Here is a 12,436-nt window from a genome sequence, read left to right as displayed (position 1 = left end):
CCACAAAATGCCAGCTACTCTGACCAAGACCTTTTTGCCTTTCACTCATTTCAATAAATAAAAACCTAGCACAGCAGCTTACTCTCATTTGTGCAAGTTGCCATTTGTGCAAGTTTTGTCTATGTCAGAGATGTATGCAAAACCATGTATTTGAATAATTACCCCAGTAACCTTTTAGCTAGGTAGGCCATCGTTCCTTAATTTAATCCAAAATTGTTTGTTTGTTTTAGAATGTGGATTTCACCCACAATCTTCTAGATGCTTTTCAAACACATCAGGAGAGATGGTCACAGCCCTGAAAAGCCTAAGCTAAGTCTAGCTTCTTACTCTTCTTCTTAGCAACTGAATGTTTGTTTGACTTGTGTTGTCTCAAAGGCAGACTGACATTTCCCCAGATCTGATCTCTCTGAATGTTACATCCTGCCCGACAGGATGACTTTAGTAAAGACACTGAATAAGACTGAACAATTGATGTATTTGTAAATCAGTTGTACAGCATTTTAATTTACTTTACAGAGGTCTGTTTTCTTGAGTTATCAAATGACTGGCTACGAGTAATAACTGTCTTCTGTGGCCAGAATTTTATGGATATTTGATTAGTAATATATTGTGCCCTGTTTTGATGCAGTGCCTAAAACACCCAATGTTGCCTCATGGAAATCTTTTAGGGAAACATTCTATTTATAGACCATTCTGCCTGCATATCAAATCTCCCATGGGGGAGAATTGTCAAAAATCCCACCATTTTGCAATGACTAGTCACTGGGGCGGGGGCGTGCACCTGAATCACTATTGCACCGTCCAACAATATGATCATAGAACAAAAAAGATGGTGAAGAGGCATCAAAGCAGAGACTAAGCTCTGTCCCAAGAGAGAAGCTGTTAAAATATTGACTGTTTTTATTCCCTTTCTTTACGACAAATTCTATTTTATATGAAAGATCTTTTTTTCCTTAGGTCATCAGTCTCTGCTGTTGATCTCCCCTTCCCCCCATCTTGATATAACTAGCTTGTTTGGCACAGCATAACTCAGATGGTTGTGATGCTCTAGTCACAATTGACTTCAGGTGGGAAATGAACAGCAGGAGAGGAACTTCTGAGAAACCTTCATCCTATTTTTCATTCAACTGTTCCTAGTAGCCACATAAAAATAAAAAACAACACAAACAGAATGTGATCTAGGAACAGAATGATTTCTAAATGGAATGATTTGCCAAGAGTTCCAGAAGAGGTCAATTATAACGTATTTTGAACTATTATCTCTGGCCTGACTCAGTGCTATTAGTTTTTCATTTTCAGGAGGTCTAAAAATCAAAGCTTGAAAGACTCAAGGGTGGGAGCAGGGGTGGGGAACTATTAAACAAAGAAAAGATAGAAGGAAAGGCCCTGTTTGTTCAGTCATTTTCAAGTATCTTAGTGTTGTGAATAGTAACTGAAAATGGTTCCTTCTCACACACATGGGTTAATGGGAACCTTAAGCACTGCTGTAGTCACTACTTTTACCTAGTCTGTGCAGAATATAGCTGCTGTGATTTTTGCGGTTCACTGATTTGAGTAGAAGTTTTCCAGAGTTTCAATAGGGCATATGCCATGGGGCCTTTTAGTGACTTAGATTTTGGTTAATCCCATTTGGATGCTCTAATTCCCACATACCACGTCCTTTCAGCATGTGCAGTGTTCTTCCTCCTTCCCATTAAGGCCTTGATTCAGCAAAGCACTTAAGTATGTACATAAAAGCCTTGTGGAACAGAGATGGATGTAAACATGTGGTTTAGGTTGTTCGCTGAATCAGGGCCTATGCCGCACTTTTCCATGCCATGTGCTCACAGCTGGGCAACGCAAGCCCTGTGACTGGGAGGTCTGACACAGCCTTTAATCTGAACTCCAGCCCTACGCTAGGTAGTACTCACATTTTTTCAGAGACCAATTATGTCTCCTGTATTATGAACTCAGCCCATTCTCCCATGCATTTCACCTACCTTTTTCTTTACATGAAATTTACTGTAAATTGCCCCCAAAATGCTGAATCTTATGTGTATGGAACTCTACACACTGCATCCATTTCTTTTATTTAGACTTTCAGCACCAGTCTTGTACTTTTGTGCTTTACACAGTGGAATAATTTTCAGTACAGAAATTTTATCCTTAATGTGTTGTTCAAACTTCCATGCAAATCCCCCAACTCAACCCTCTCCTCACATCCGCCAGCTTATTCCCTCCCTCTCAGACCCAGGTGAAAAGGGCAGTTTTGTGGTGTACCTGGAGGGCTAACACATTCTGGCTCTGGAGAACCAAGACAGGAAAAGGAGTTCCAAAATCAAGGGGCCTTCATGGAGAACTCATTGCGGTAGTCACCACTCCAGCTGCGTTGCAGTTGTGATTGTATCACACTTGTAGAGAGATTGCTTTTCTGGTCTTTAGGCTTTATACTAGCAGGTTAAAATGAGTCCCTTGATTTGCCCTGGGGCTCCTATTGTTAGCCAGGGCAGATAGATGGTGGAGTGCCAGTGTAACTTGCTTCTGCAGTCCTTAATAAGTGGGGAACTCATTCCATACTAGATCAGTTTCCAAGTTCTCTGTATGTAGCCTTCCATGGAGCATGTACCTCTGCCTCATACATAAACATGTTGAACTAAAATGGTGTTCTGGGCCAAGGTGTTCGAAGCACCGCAGGCCGGCAGAGGCACTCTGAAAAACGAGACCCACATGCAGCTCAGCAGCGAGTTATTGGCTTTATTGAAGGTTAGTGACACACCCGCAACGGGGACTCCAAGCGTTGCTGTCACGGAGGCGGAGAACCAGCACACCGGAGCTTTGCCTGGGACTGAGTCCAACGAAGGGGTAAACAGCGAGCCCTAATAAGCAGTACACACAAGCAGCTCATAAATATATAATAAGGTACTTCCCAACAGGGGCTTTCCGCACACTGGCAAAGGGCCATACAGGGCAGACAGAACCGGCCTAAAGCCGGTTATAGCTGGTTCTCCATGTCCTACAGTAACGGGCGGCCTCGAGAAAGCGGAAGTTCCCTAGCTAGGCCGTAACAAAGTCTTCCGCAGTCCCTTACAAATGGGTACATTTTAATAGTGTGGGGGCAGGTATTTTTGGATGTCTGGTTAGTTTGTGAGGGCATTTTCAGCTCAAGAGGATTTTGGACTGGAGTGTAGCATGGATGTTGTATTGCTGACCCAAAGTGAAATGCAATATGGGCAGAGCATGTGCTCTTTCCCATCAAGCCTAGTGCTTTTTATGCCTCTTCTGATCACTTCCAAATTTTATACAATTTGCTATCACATATAAGCAATGAATAAACTGAGAGTTGTCATCACAACTCATCAAACTGAGAGTTGGAGAAGGTTAAAATTCACTACCTCCAATAAATAGGAAAAATGTAGTCCTGGGACAGCATCCAAACACACATGCTAGCAGCATCTCTTGTGGATTTGGTATCGTTCTGCTGCTAATCTAGTGGTGTTAGGTGTGGATTAAAAGTGAGACAGCATTCTTGTAATTTTTCTTACCTTCTTTGCAAAAAGCTTGGTAACTAAGCGAAGCATTGAAAAGGAGATGGAAAATTCACATGCTGTTAATAGAAAACAGCATGGGATAAGTTTGTGTGCTTGGAGAGAAAGGGGGTTTAAGGCTGGAAAGGCTCCTTCTTTAAACTTGTTACGGCAGATCTACCAATAAATGCCTGTTAAAATACCATATTGAAATAGAATAATCTTGATGAAAGCACAGAGAGGAAATTTTGCATTAGTGCAGTGAATTGCTCATACAATATGATGTCTGTTTTGTGAATACACCCTTTTCTCTGTAACATTCTTCATAGAACAGACTATCATAACAAGGAAGATGTGTTCTGTGCAAGGCACTTCATACAGCGTCATTCTTTATTATTATTATTCAGAAAAGGTACATTTGATCTTATTTGAGAACATTATTACGCTGAAAAATGCTTTTGAAATCTAAAGTAAGATCTTTGAGTTGGAGTGAGGACTGTGTGTATTCCCCTTAGCAAATTGAGGGCCATGGTGATAAAGATCTGGGGTGCTAACTAAATACATTTTAAAAATCCTTTTTGGGGGGAGTATTGTATGTTATCAGCCAGGAGGTTCTGGTGTAGTGGTACAAGAGTACTGTTAATCTGCTAAAATCTTTCTTTATGTTGATATAAATGTCTGCGTTCCTAGGTACATGCAAGTATTTTATTGAAACTAGAATTATTTATAGGGGCAGGATACATTCCGTAGCTGCACATCTTCCTTTACAGATCTTTGAAAATGACGTTTCAGTTAGTATTCAGTTCCAAACTAGTCATTTGAATTGATTGTATGGGGTTTCTCTCACCTACAGTATTTGGACAACTGTTCTGATATTGCTCTAACTTCATCTAAGCATGGGAAGCGGGTTTAAAAATTCTGGATTCTAATGAAACATACTTAATATGTAGATGGAAAGTAACAAACCCAGCTTTTAAAATTACGTTATTTTTGCTGCACTTCTCAAATGAACTTGTAATAATCTTATCTACATAAAACCACAGGCGTTTGCTGCTTCTTGGTAATGAAATTTCTGCTCAAATTAAACAAAATACTATTTGTGTGGTTTCCAAGGATTTGGAGACTGTAACTATCACCTGTATATGAATCCCTTTGATATGGCTTCAACAAAGTAATAAGTGAAACAGATTGAATCTGGATTAATTTTTTCTGCAGTAACGCATTTAATGTGTGAATAGGTTTAATTATACCAAACCTAGGAGCTTGCAGAAATGCATCAGGAATCAAAGGAAAACTGGAAGTGTTAAGTTGCCACTCTATTCGAGGCAGGTTTCCACAGTTTACTCCTCTTCATGGAAACGTAGTTCAATGGAGCAATTTGACAATAGGATTGCATTAATGTGCCCTTTGACTTGAAGCAATTGGCACGGGAAGAGATTTTTACTGTGGACCAATAGCAAACACTCCATAGCTATAGTTGCAATGAATTTCCATTTAGAAGCCCAATTTTTTTTGCTCCACCCCTTAAAGTTCACAAAATAGTTTAGCCTCACGATGGTATGCTGACATCCTGAGATCCTGGGTATTAACAGAAGCAGGACTCCTCTCTGAAGACTTTAGGAGCCTCATTGTATGGAGAAGGTAGGGAAGAGCTAATGTCCATGGGCAGGAGCACCCCTGGAAATTTTTTGGTGTTACACCCACCTGAACACAACAGAGAGGCTGCCAGGCCAAATTTCAGTGAGTGGCGTTGCCAGAAACTTGTCAACATTTTTCTGTTCTGTTCTTTTTTTTTTTTTTTTTTTTTTTTTTTACACCAGTGATCAAGCTTTCAATTTTGGAAAAAGTTTGTGACAATTAAAAAAGGTGAATTTTAATTTTTTTTCATGAAAATATACTAAAGGAATAATTTAGGTGATTTCCAGATCTCTTATGATGTTTCCAAAGCTGGAATAAAGAGTGAAAATTGAGTTATGCCTCTCAAGTAATTTAAACAAACTACATAATTTCTCATCCTACTCCAGGTATGTCAGATAATGTTAAAATTTTTTTAAATATTTAAGTAAACAAAAAAATTTTAAGTAAACAATTAGCTGATGTAAATAATTGTCACCTTTGATAACTAAAATGGTTCAAAAGGAGGTTTCTTGCTGATATTTTTGTCAATCCTTTTCTAAACTATTTTCCTGTCTCTTGCTTTGTCTGGTCTGCTTTAAAGATTATCAGTAAAAAAAAATAATTAGAAACTCCAGGGAAGCATGCAGAGTCTACATTTCTTGCAGACTAACCAGTGAGAACATAGGTTGTGGCTAAAACGTGGTCAAGAAATTGCAAGTTACAGCTAAGGGACCATTTTCCTCAGATCCGTAGGCTTCCCCTTTGCTCTGCTACCTATCACTTGTGTGCCTATAGTGTATCCCATTTCTATATTATCTGAGAATCTCACAATCTTTAATTTAGTTATCCTCACAACACCCGAATGAGAGAGGGAAGTACAATTATTCCCTCTGAGGCCCAGAGAGACTAGATGATTTGTCCAAGGTGACACAGGAACTGAACCTGCATCTCTCCCGAGTCTAAGGCTAATGCTCTAACCACTCAATATTGGTCCTGTTACTGGACCTAACCTCAGACAACGAGTTATCCTTAGCCAAGCTGCCACTGAGTGAACCTCAAAGCAGAAGTTATAGAAGTCACTTCTAGGCATTAACAGCTTCTTTTAATACTTTTTTCTTTGTGGGGGTCATTGACCTGGAAACCTTCTGTACAGAGATCACAGCTGTCAGTCTCATTTTTAGACTAGGATTAGTGTGGGTCTCACAGCACCTCACCTGGACACACATCCCTACTAACTCCTTTAAGTCCTTGTACACTTTATATAGCTGCTCTGAAGCCTCTTTTAGTTTAATGCTAAAGATGTTCATTCTATGATTTATATTTGTCATATCATAACCATATGCTTGCCAGCTGGTATGGTGTGTGTTAAAATCTGTCAATCATCTCCTGGTATTCAAATGAATACATCTCCTCTCCCCTGGACACCCCTATACTTAGCCCGTAGGACATAGGTGGGCAAACTTTTTGGCCTGAGGGTCACATCTGGGTATGGAAATTGTAGGGCGGGCCATGAATGCTCACGAAATTGGGGGTTGGGGTGTGGGAGGGGGTGAGGGCACCGGCTGAAGGTGCAGGCTCTGGGGTAGGGCCAGAAATCAGGAGTTCAGGGTGCGGGAAGGGGCTCTGGGCTGGGGCAGAGGCGTTGGGTGTGGGGGAGGGGTTGAGGCCTCTGGGGTGGGGCTGGGCATGAGTGGTTTGGGGTGCAGGAGGGTGCTGCAGGCTGGGATTGAGGGGTTTGGAGGGTGTGAAGGGGATCAAGGCTGGGGCAGGGGAGTGAAGGCTCTGGCTGGCGGTGCAGGCTCTGGGGTGGGGCTGGGGATATGGGGATTGGGGTGCAGAGGGTGCTCTGGGCTGGGACTGAGGGGTTCAGAGGGCAGAAGGGGGATCAGGGCTGGGGCAAGGGATTGGGGCACGGGAGGAGGTCAGGAGTGCAGGCTCTGGGCGGTTGTAGCGGGGTGGTCACCTGCTCCAGGTCTGAAAGGGTTACAGCCAGCCCTGGGAGAGGGCTTGGGTGGTGAGCCAAAGGCTGGGCTGATGGGGAAGGCAACCTCAGCTGGGGCCATGCCCCAGTCAGGCCACAGCTGGCCCTATAAAAGGATGTGAGCCAGGAGCTTAGGCGTGTCTCTCTAGCTGTGGAGAGAGACGGGCTGCTGCTTGGGAGCTGAGTAAGATACGGAGAGTGAAGCAGGGCGGGGGGAAGGCTAGAGGAGCTGGTGGAGCTCCAGCGTGGAAACCCCTAACAGGCTGTAGGCCTTGTTAAAGGCCGGGAATGGTACTGGGGTTAGAGAGGTGCAGCCCAGGGTAGGCAAAGGCAGCAGGTCCAAACCCTCTTTGCCAATGATGAATGGCTTGTACGCTGCAGTCTGCCCCACGGAGCAGGGGCTAGATGGTGACTGGCAGTAGCCATAGACTGAGGTGAAGTGGGGATAGAGGGTTGGGGGTTCCCCAGGGAGGGGAGACCCAGAGCTGTGGGCTTACTTCAGGGGGCAGAACCCTGCTGTAGAGGGGCACCAGGGTCCAGGAGGGATATGGGGGCCAGTGACAGGTGAGACACTGGCATGCAGAGGGTGCTCCGGGGTGGCAGAGCTAATTCCCAGGACAACAGACGGAGGCGCTGCGCCAGTGAGTCATCGCCTTGCTACAGCGGTGCTTACCTCAAGCAGCTCCCAGAAGCAGCAGCATGTCCCCCCTCCGGCTCCTACATATAGGGATAGCCAGAGGGCTCTGCGCGCTGCCCCGTCCGCAGGCGCTGCTGCAGCAGCTCCCATTGGCCGTGGTTCCAGAAAGTAGTTTTAAATTTCTGGTGTGTTTTAAAATTGTAGGCATGTGGCTTATTGACCCAATCCTGGACAACGTGGGGTACCTCCACTGAAGTTAGCTTTGATGTGAACAAAATCTGTGTGTGACAGACCATAGACAGTCACTAAATGTGTCACGCACGTGTGGCTGGGACTAGGATTCTGCTTCTTGGACTCTAAAAACACAGGCTTAGACTACTTGACGTCTGGGAGATCCCCCGAAGCTGGCAACTCTTGCCATTGTTTACTACATTCTTCTTACCTTTAGTTTGATTGTAAGCTCTTAGGGGCAGGAGCTCTCTTTTACTATTTCTAACCGCACAAAGAGGAGTTCTGCATGTGTGCAGATGACCACCAAAGTTCCATTAACTTAAACGGGCCTATGCATAGGTGCAGATATCATTGCAGGATCAGGACCTTAGTTACTAATGTTATTCATGGATTCACTTGTACAGTTTTTCAGAGAACTAATTAATTTCCTCAGTAGCTGGTATCTTTTCAGCTATGCTTTAACGTGTATAAAATGCCCAATGGCTATTTAATTTTGTTGTAACCAGTGTTGATTTTCTTTGGGGTGGGGTGGGGTGAGAAGGGAATTCGTTTTTCCTTTTGCATTTGCCAAGTGAGGATGTCAAAAATAAAACATGGTCACACACTGAGTGACAATTTAAGAACCCACGAGTATATGTCTCTCTCCTGTTTTTGTGCTGTGACTCAACATAGCTGTTCTCCTCCAGGAGTCCCTAAATGTTAGGGAAAAGCCTATTTGCACCTCAGATCGTCAACTCCAAGCTCAGTTGCTGACAAAGACACTGTGAGACACTCAAAAATATCCAATCTGAAAGCTGACATTTCAGCTTAATCTTACCGTCAGTTGTTTACATCACTGGGGATGTCAAAGCAGCCATCACAACAGTAACAAACATTTGTGTGTGTATGTATGTACTCTGTCTATCTGTCTAAAAATATGGAGGTGATAGGCATGTGACAAATTTGGAACCTTCTAATAAATTAATTTATCATGCCTCTTTGACTGCCTTTGTGGCTATGTGTGGGCTAATCCCCCATTCTGGGATTTAGTCTAATATTCCAAAACCCTGAGCAGCCTTCAACAGCTGACATTTAAAACAAATATATCATCCTGCCACAGGAGTGTTTTATTCCCCACTCAAATAAAGAGAGAACCCATTTCCAGACATCCAAAATCAGGGTATTTGTGCACACAATTGGCTAGTTAGATGAGCATTTGCGTGTGTAAATACCTGATTTGTGTGTGTAATCTTTAACTCTGCTTGCTATGTTGGTAACTGCACATGCACAGGTTTACAAACTGAGCCCTAAATATTTGAGACATAATTGGATTAAAATGTATTATCTTTTGTCACTTGCCTGAAATGAGAAACTGCTTTGGTGGTGACGTAGGCAATTGGATGAAGAATTCTGAAGGTTGTAATGAATAAGAATACAGAGATTTACTGCAGGTTCTTCCATGATATCTATGAGAAATCAGACAAGTAATGATGGCTCGGCTGAGCAGCAGTTCAAAATACGTTTATATTTATTTATACACTCTACAATTGATGTAGATCTGCAGGCTGTGCACGCAGCTAGACTAACCGTATGATCCTTTTATGGTTACTCTTCTCCCCCCGTTCCTATATTTTCTTACGTTTTACATCAGTTTGAAATTAGAGCATAAGATCTCTGGGGCAAGGACTCGTGTATTGTTCAGCACCCAAAACAAGGAGCCCCAGAATCTGACTGGGGCTGTTTGCAATACAAATAATAATAGCTTGCATGCTGTATAGATACTGAAAACTACCTAATATCCCTGTGCTCTGGCTGGTTGAGGCTATTCATTTTCAGTGTAATTCAATATGTCACCTGTTCACTTCAATAACAGTGCGTGCTTTCATTCTAAAGCATGTCACCTGTGAGAGAAACTGAGACAAATTTGTCAGGTTATATATCAATGATGGTGAACCAAGGAGGCTTCTGTGTTTAATAGAGCAAGCCGCCCTACAACAATATAAAATTTGTATTCCTTTATTTTTATGCATCCAGCATGTCACAATTTTAGATTTGTTGTTTTTTTTCTTTGTTTTTTTTGACTATTTTAGCTTTAAGGTTTGGAGAATATTTGAAAGACCTTCCTTTGGGCCTTCTATTCAGGTTCCTATACTGTACCCTCAGCGTGGTACCTGAGTGCCTCTTCATGTGGATCAACCCCTTTTCTTGTTGTTAAGAAACATTTTAGGTGCTGTTTGCCGGAAAAAGCGTATTTATGACACATACACATCTATATCTGCAGGCTAGCATACTGCAGCCTGCTGTAAACTCAGTAGTTGTCCTCAGTCATGACAACATCAGGCTTCCAAGGTTAATCTATGCAGAAAAGCACCAGCAATGCTGACGCTCGGGATGACTTGCTTTGTCAGTTTATTGCCACAGAACCCAATGATTTGGAGACCTGGTGCTTTGCACCAAACGTAGCTAATGATTGGTTTTGAAAGATCTTGAGAAAGAGACTGCTTTTGCCAAAGGAACTTATTTGAAACAATGTCAGATTTGGCTCTTATTTCACACAAAGCCAAAGGAAGTACACTGGTTCTGCTGAAAGAAATACAACTTTAGGGTGACAGAACAAGGATCTACAGCCTGGGGTTTTTTAAAAAAATTTTAACTTCTGTATATGGCACCCAGACACTGTGACATCCTAGGAATTCCTTGAGAAACATACTTGCAGTGGTGGTTGTGGTAAGTAACAGCAAAGGATGAACTCCTGTCCTATTTTGTAGCATAATAGAGTGGTGACTAGCTTGTACTCTGCAGTAGTTGCCTGAAGTGAATTTGAGGTTGCTTGACAAAATATTTATTTTATAAGTTTTGAATTTCCCACCTTTGTTTCATTTAATGCCTCTTTGTTCTGTTCTCCCTAACTCGTATCACAGGTTCCTGGTCTACCTTCTTGAGGCCAGTCATTATTTTATATACTTTCATCATGTCCCCTTTCTAAGATAAATAATCCCAATTTTTTCAGTCTTCTCATATGAGGGTTTATCAGGGCCTTTGATCATTCTCATTGCTCTTCTCTGAATCTTTTTTAGGGGAATGGTGAGGAAAATGAGCCAGCTTAGGATTTTGTTCTGTAGCCTCCTGTTGCCTAAGAGGAGAGGGAGAGGAAACAGGAGCCACTCTCAGGGATGGGAGCCACCAACAGAAGAGTGAAGAGCAGGAGAGAAAATTTTAAGGCAGTTGGGCAGTATGGCGTGTCAAGGAGAGCAGGGTGAGAAGAGGATGAGCTGTCTGGACATCATGTCTAAGGAGCAAGTACCTGTAAAATGTCACTTGCTTGAGGCTGGTAATAGTATTTCTCTCTCTGGCTCTGGTGTAACCACAGCTGAATTATTGTGTTCCGTTATGCATATCAGGAAGGATATTGGGAAATAGGAGATTTTGGAGAAGATTCAGCTAAAGTGAGGCAGGGGTGGAAGACTGATTTATGAGGAGAGACTAAAAAAGCTAAATATGTGTAACTTGGTTAAGAAAAACAAAATGGGGTGAGAGAAGACAGGACAGTTGACAAATATTTGAAGGGTGTAACCTTGAGAGTGAAATCTGGGCCTCTTTAGAATTTTGTGGAAAAGCTCTCACTTCAGTAGGGCCAGGATTTCACCGCAAGATTGGTGAAGAATTACTCTAGCTGGTGCAAGGTATAAGTAGGAGTGAAGGTGTGAAACTTACATTGAACATAGGAAGACTTCCTGTCAGTGAAATGTGTTAGACTGTAGAATAGTCCTTCAAGGGATATGACAGCAGTCCACTGACTGCATCTTTTAGAACTTACCTGGACAAATCACTAGAGAATAGTGTGTGATCAGGGAACAATCTCACACTGATGGGGGGGGGCTGGGTCACCTAAATAAGTCTCTTCCATTCTCCAGTGTGTATGATACACATGAGAATGCATTGGACACAGTGTCTAATTTACCAGAGAGCATCCAGTGAGCCATAGCAAAACACACGGTAGAATCAGATCACTATGAAAATGGAAACATTTGAGAAAAATCTTTTCTTTATTGAGCACTGGTTACTGCCACTCACTGTTGCCCCAGACCTTGGCCTATCTGGGCTGTAGGTAATATCATTGATTACACTCAATATAAAAATGAGGATGTGGGTTTTAGTCCATGAAAGCTTATGCTCAAATAAATTTGTTAGTCTCTAAGGTGCCACAAGTCCTCCTCGTTGTTTTTGCTGATACAGACTAACACAGCTAGCACTCTGAAACCTGTCACTCAATAAAAAGATTCTGTTACTTCTTGTCTTACTGTATTGCAATCCAATCCTTTTTCACCTGGCACAAAATAAAAAGAGAGGGAGATTGATCAGTATGCTGTGATTGGTACCCATTAGCTAGATCCGCTGCTTACTTTTGTAGTGCAAATCCCAAGAGAAACCCTACCTTGAGTACTTAGCTTTCACAGGAACTGAGATTCAAATAACCCACCATGACCT

This window comes from Chelonia mydas, chromosome 2 (genome assembly GCF_015237465.2).
Source record: "Chelonia mydas isolate rCheMyd1 chromosome 2, rCheMyd1.pri.v2, whole genome shotgun sequence".
Classification (NCBI taxonomy): Eukaryota; Metazoa; Chordata; order Testudines; family Cheloniidae; genus Chelonia; species Chelonia mydas.
Note: the sequence above shows the minus strand (reverse complement) of the source record.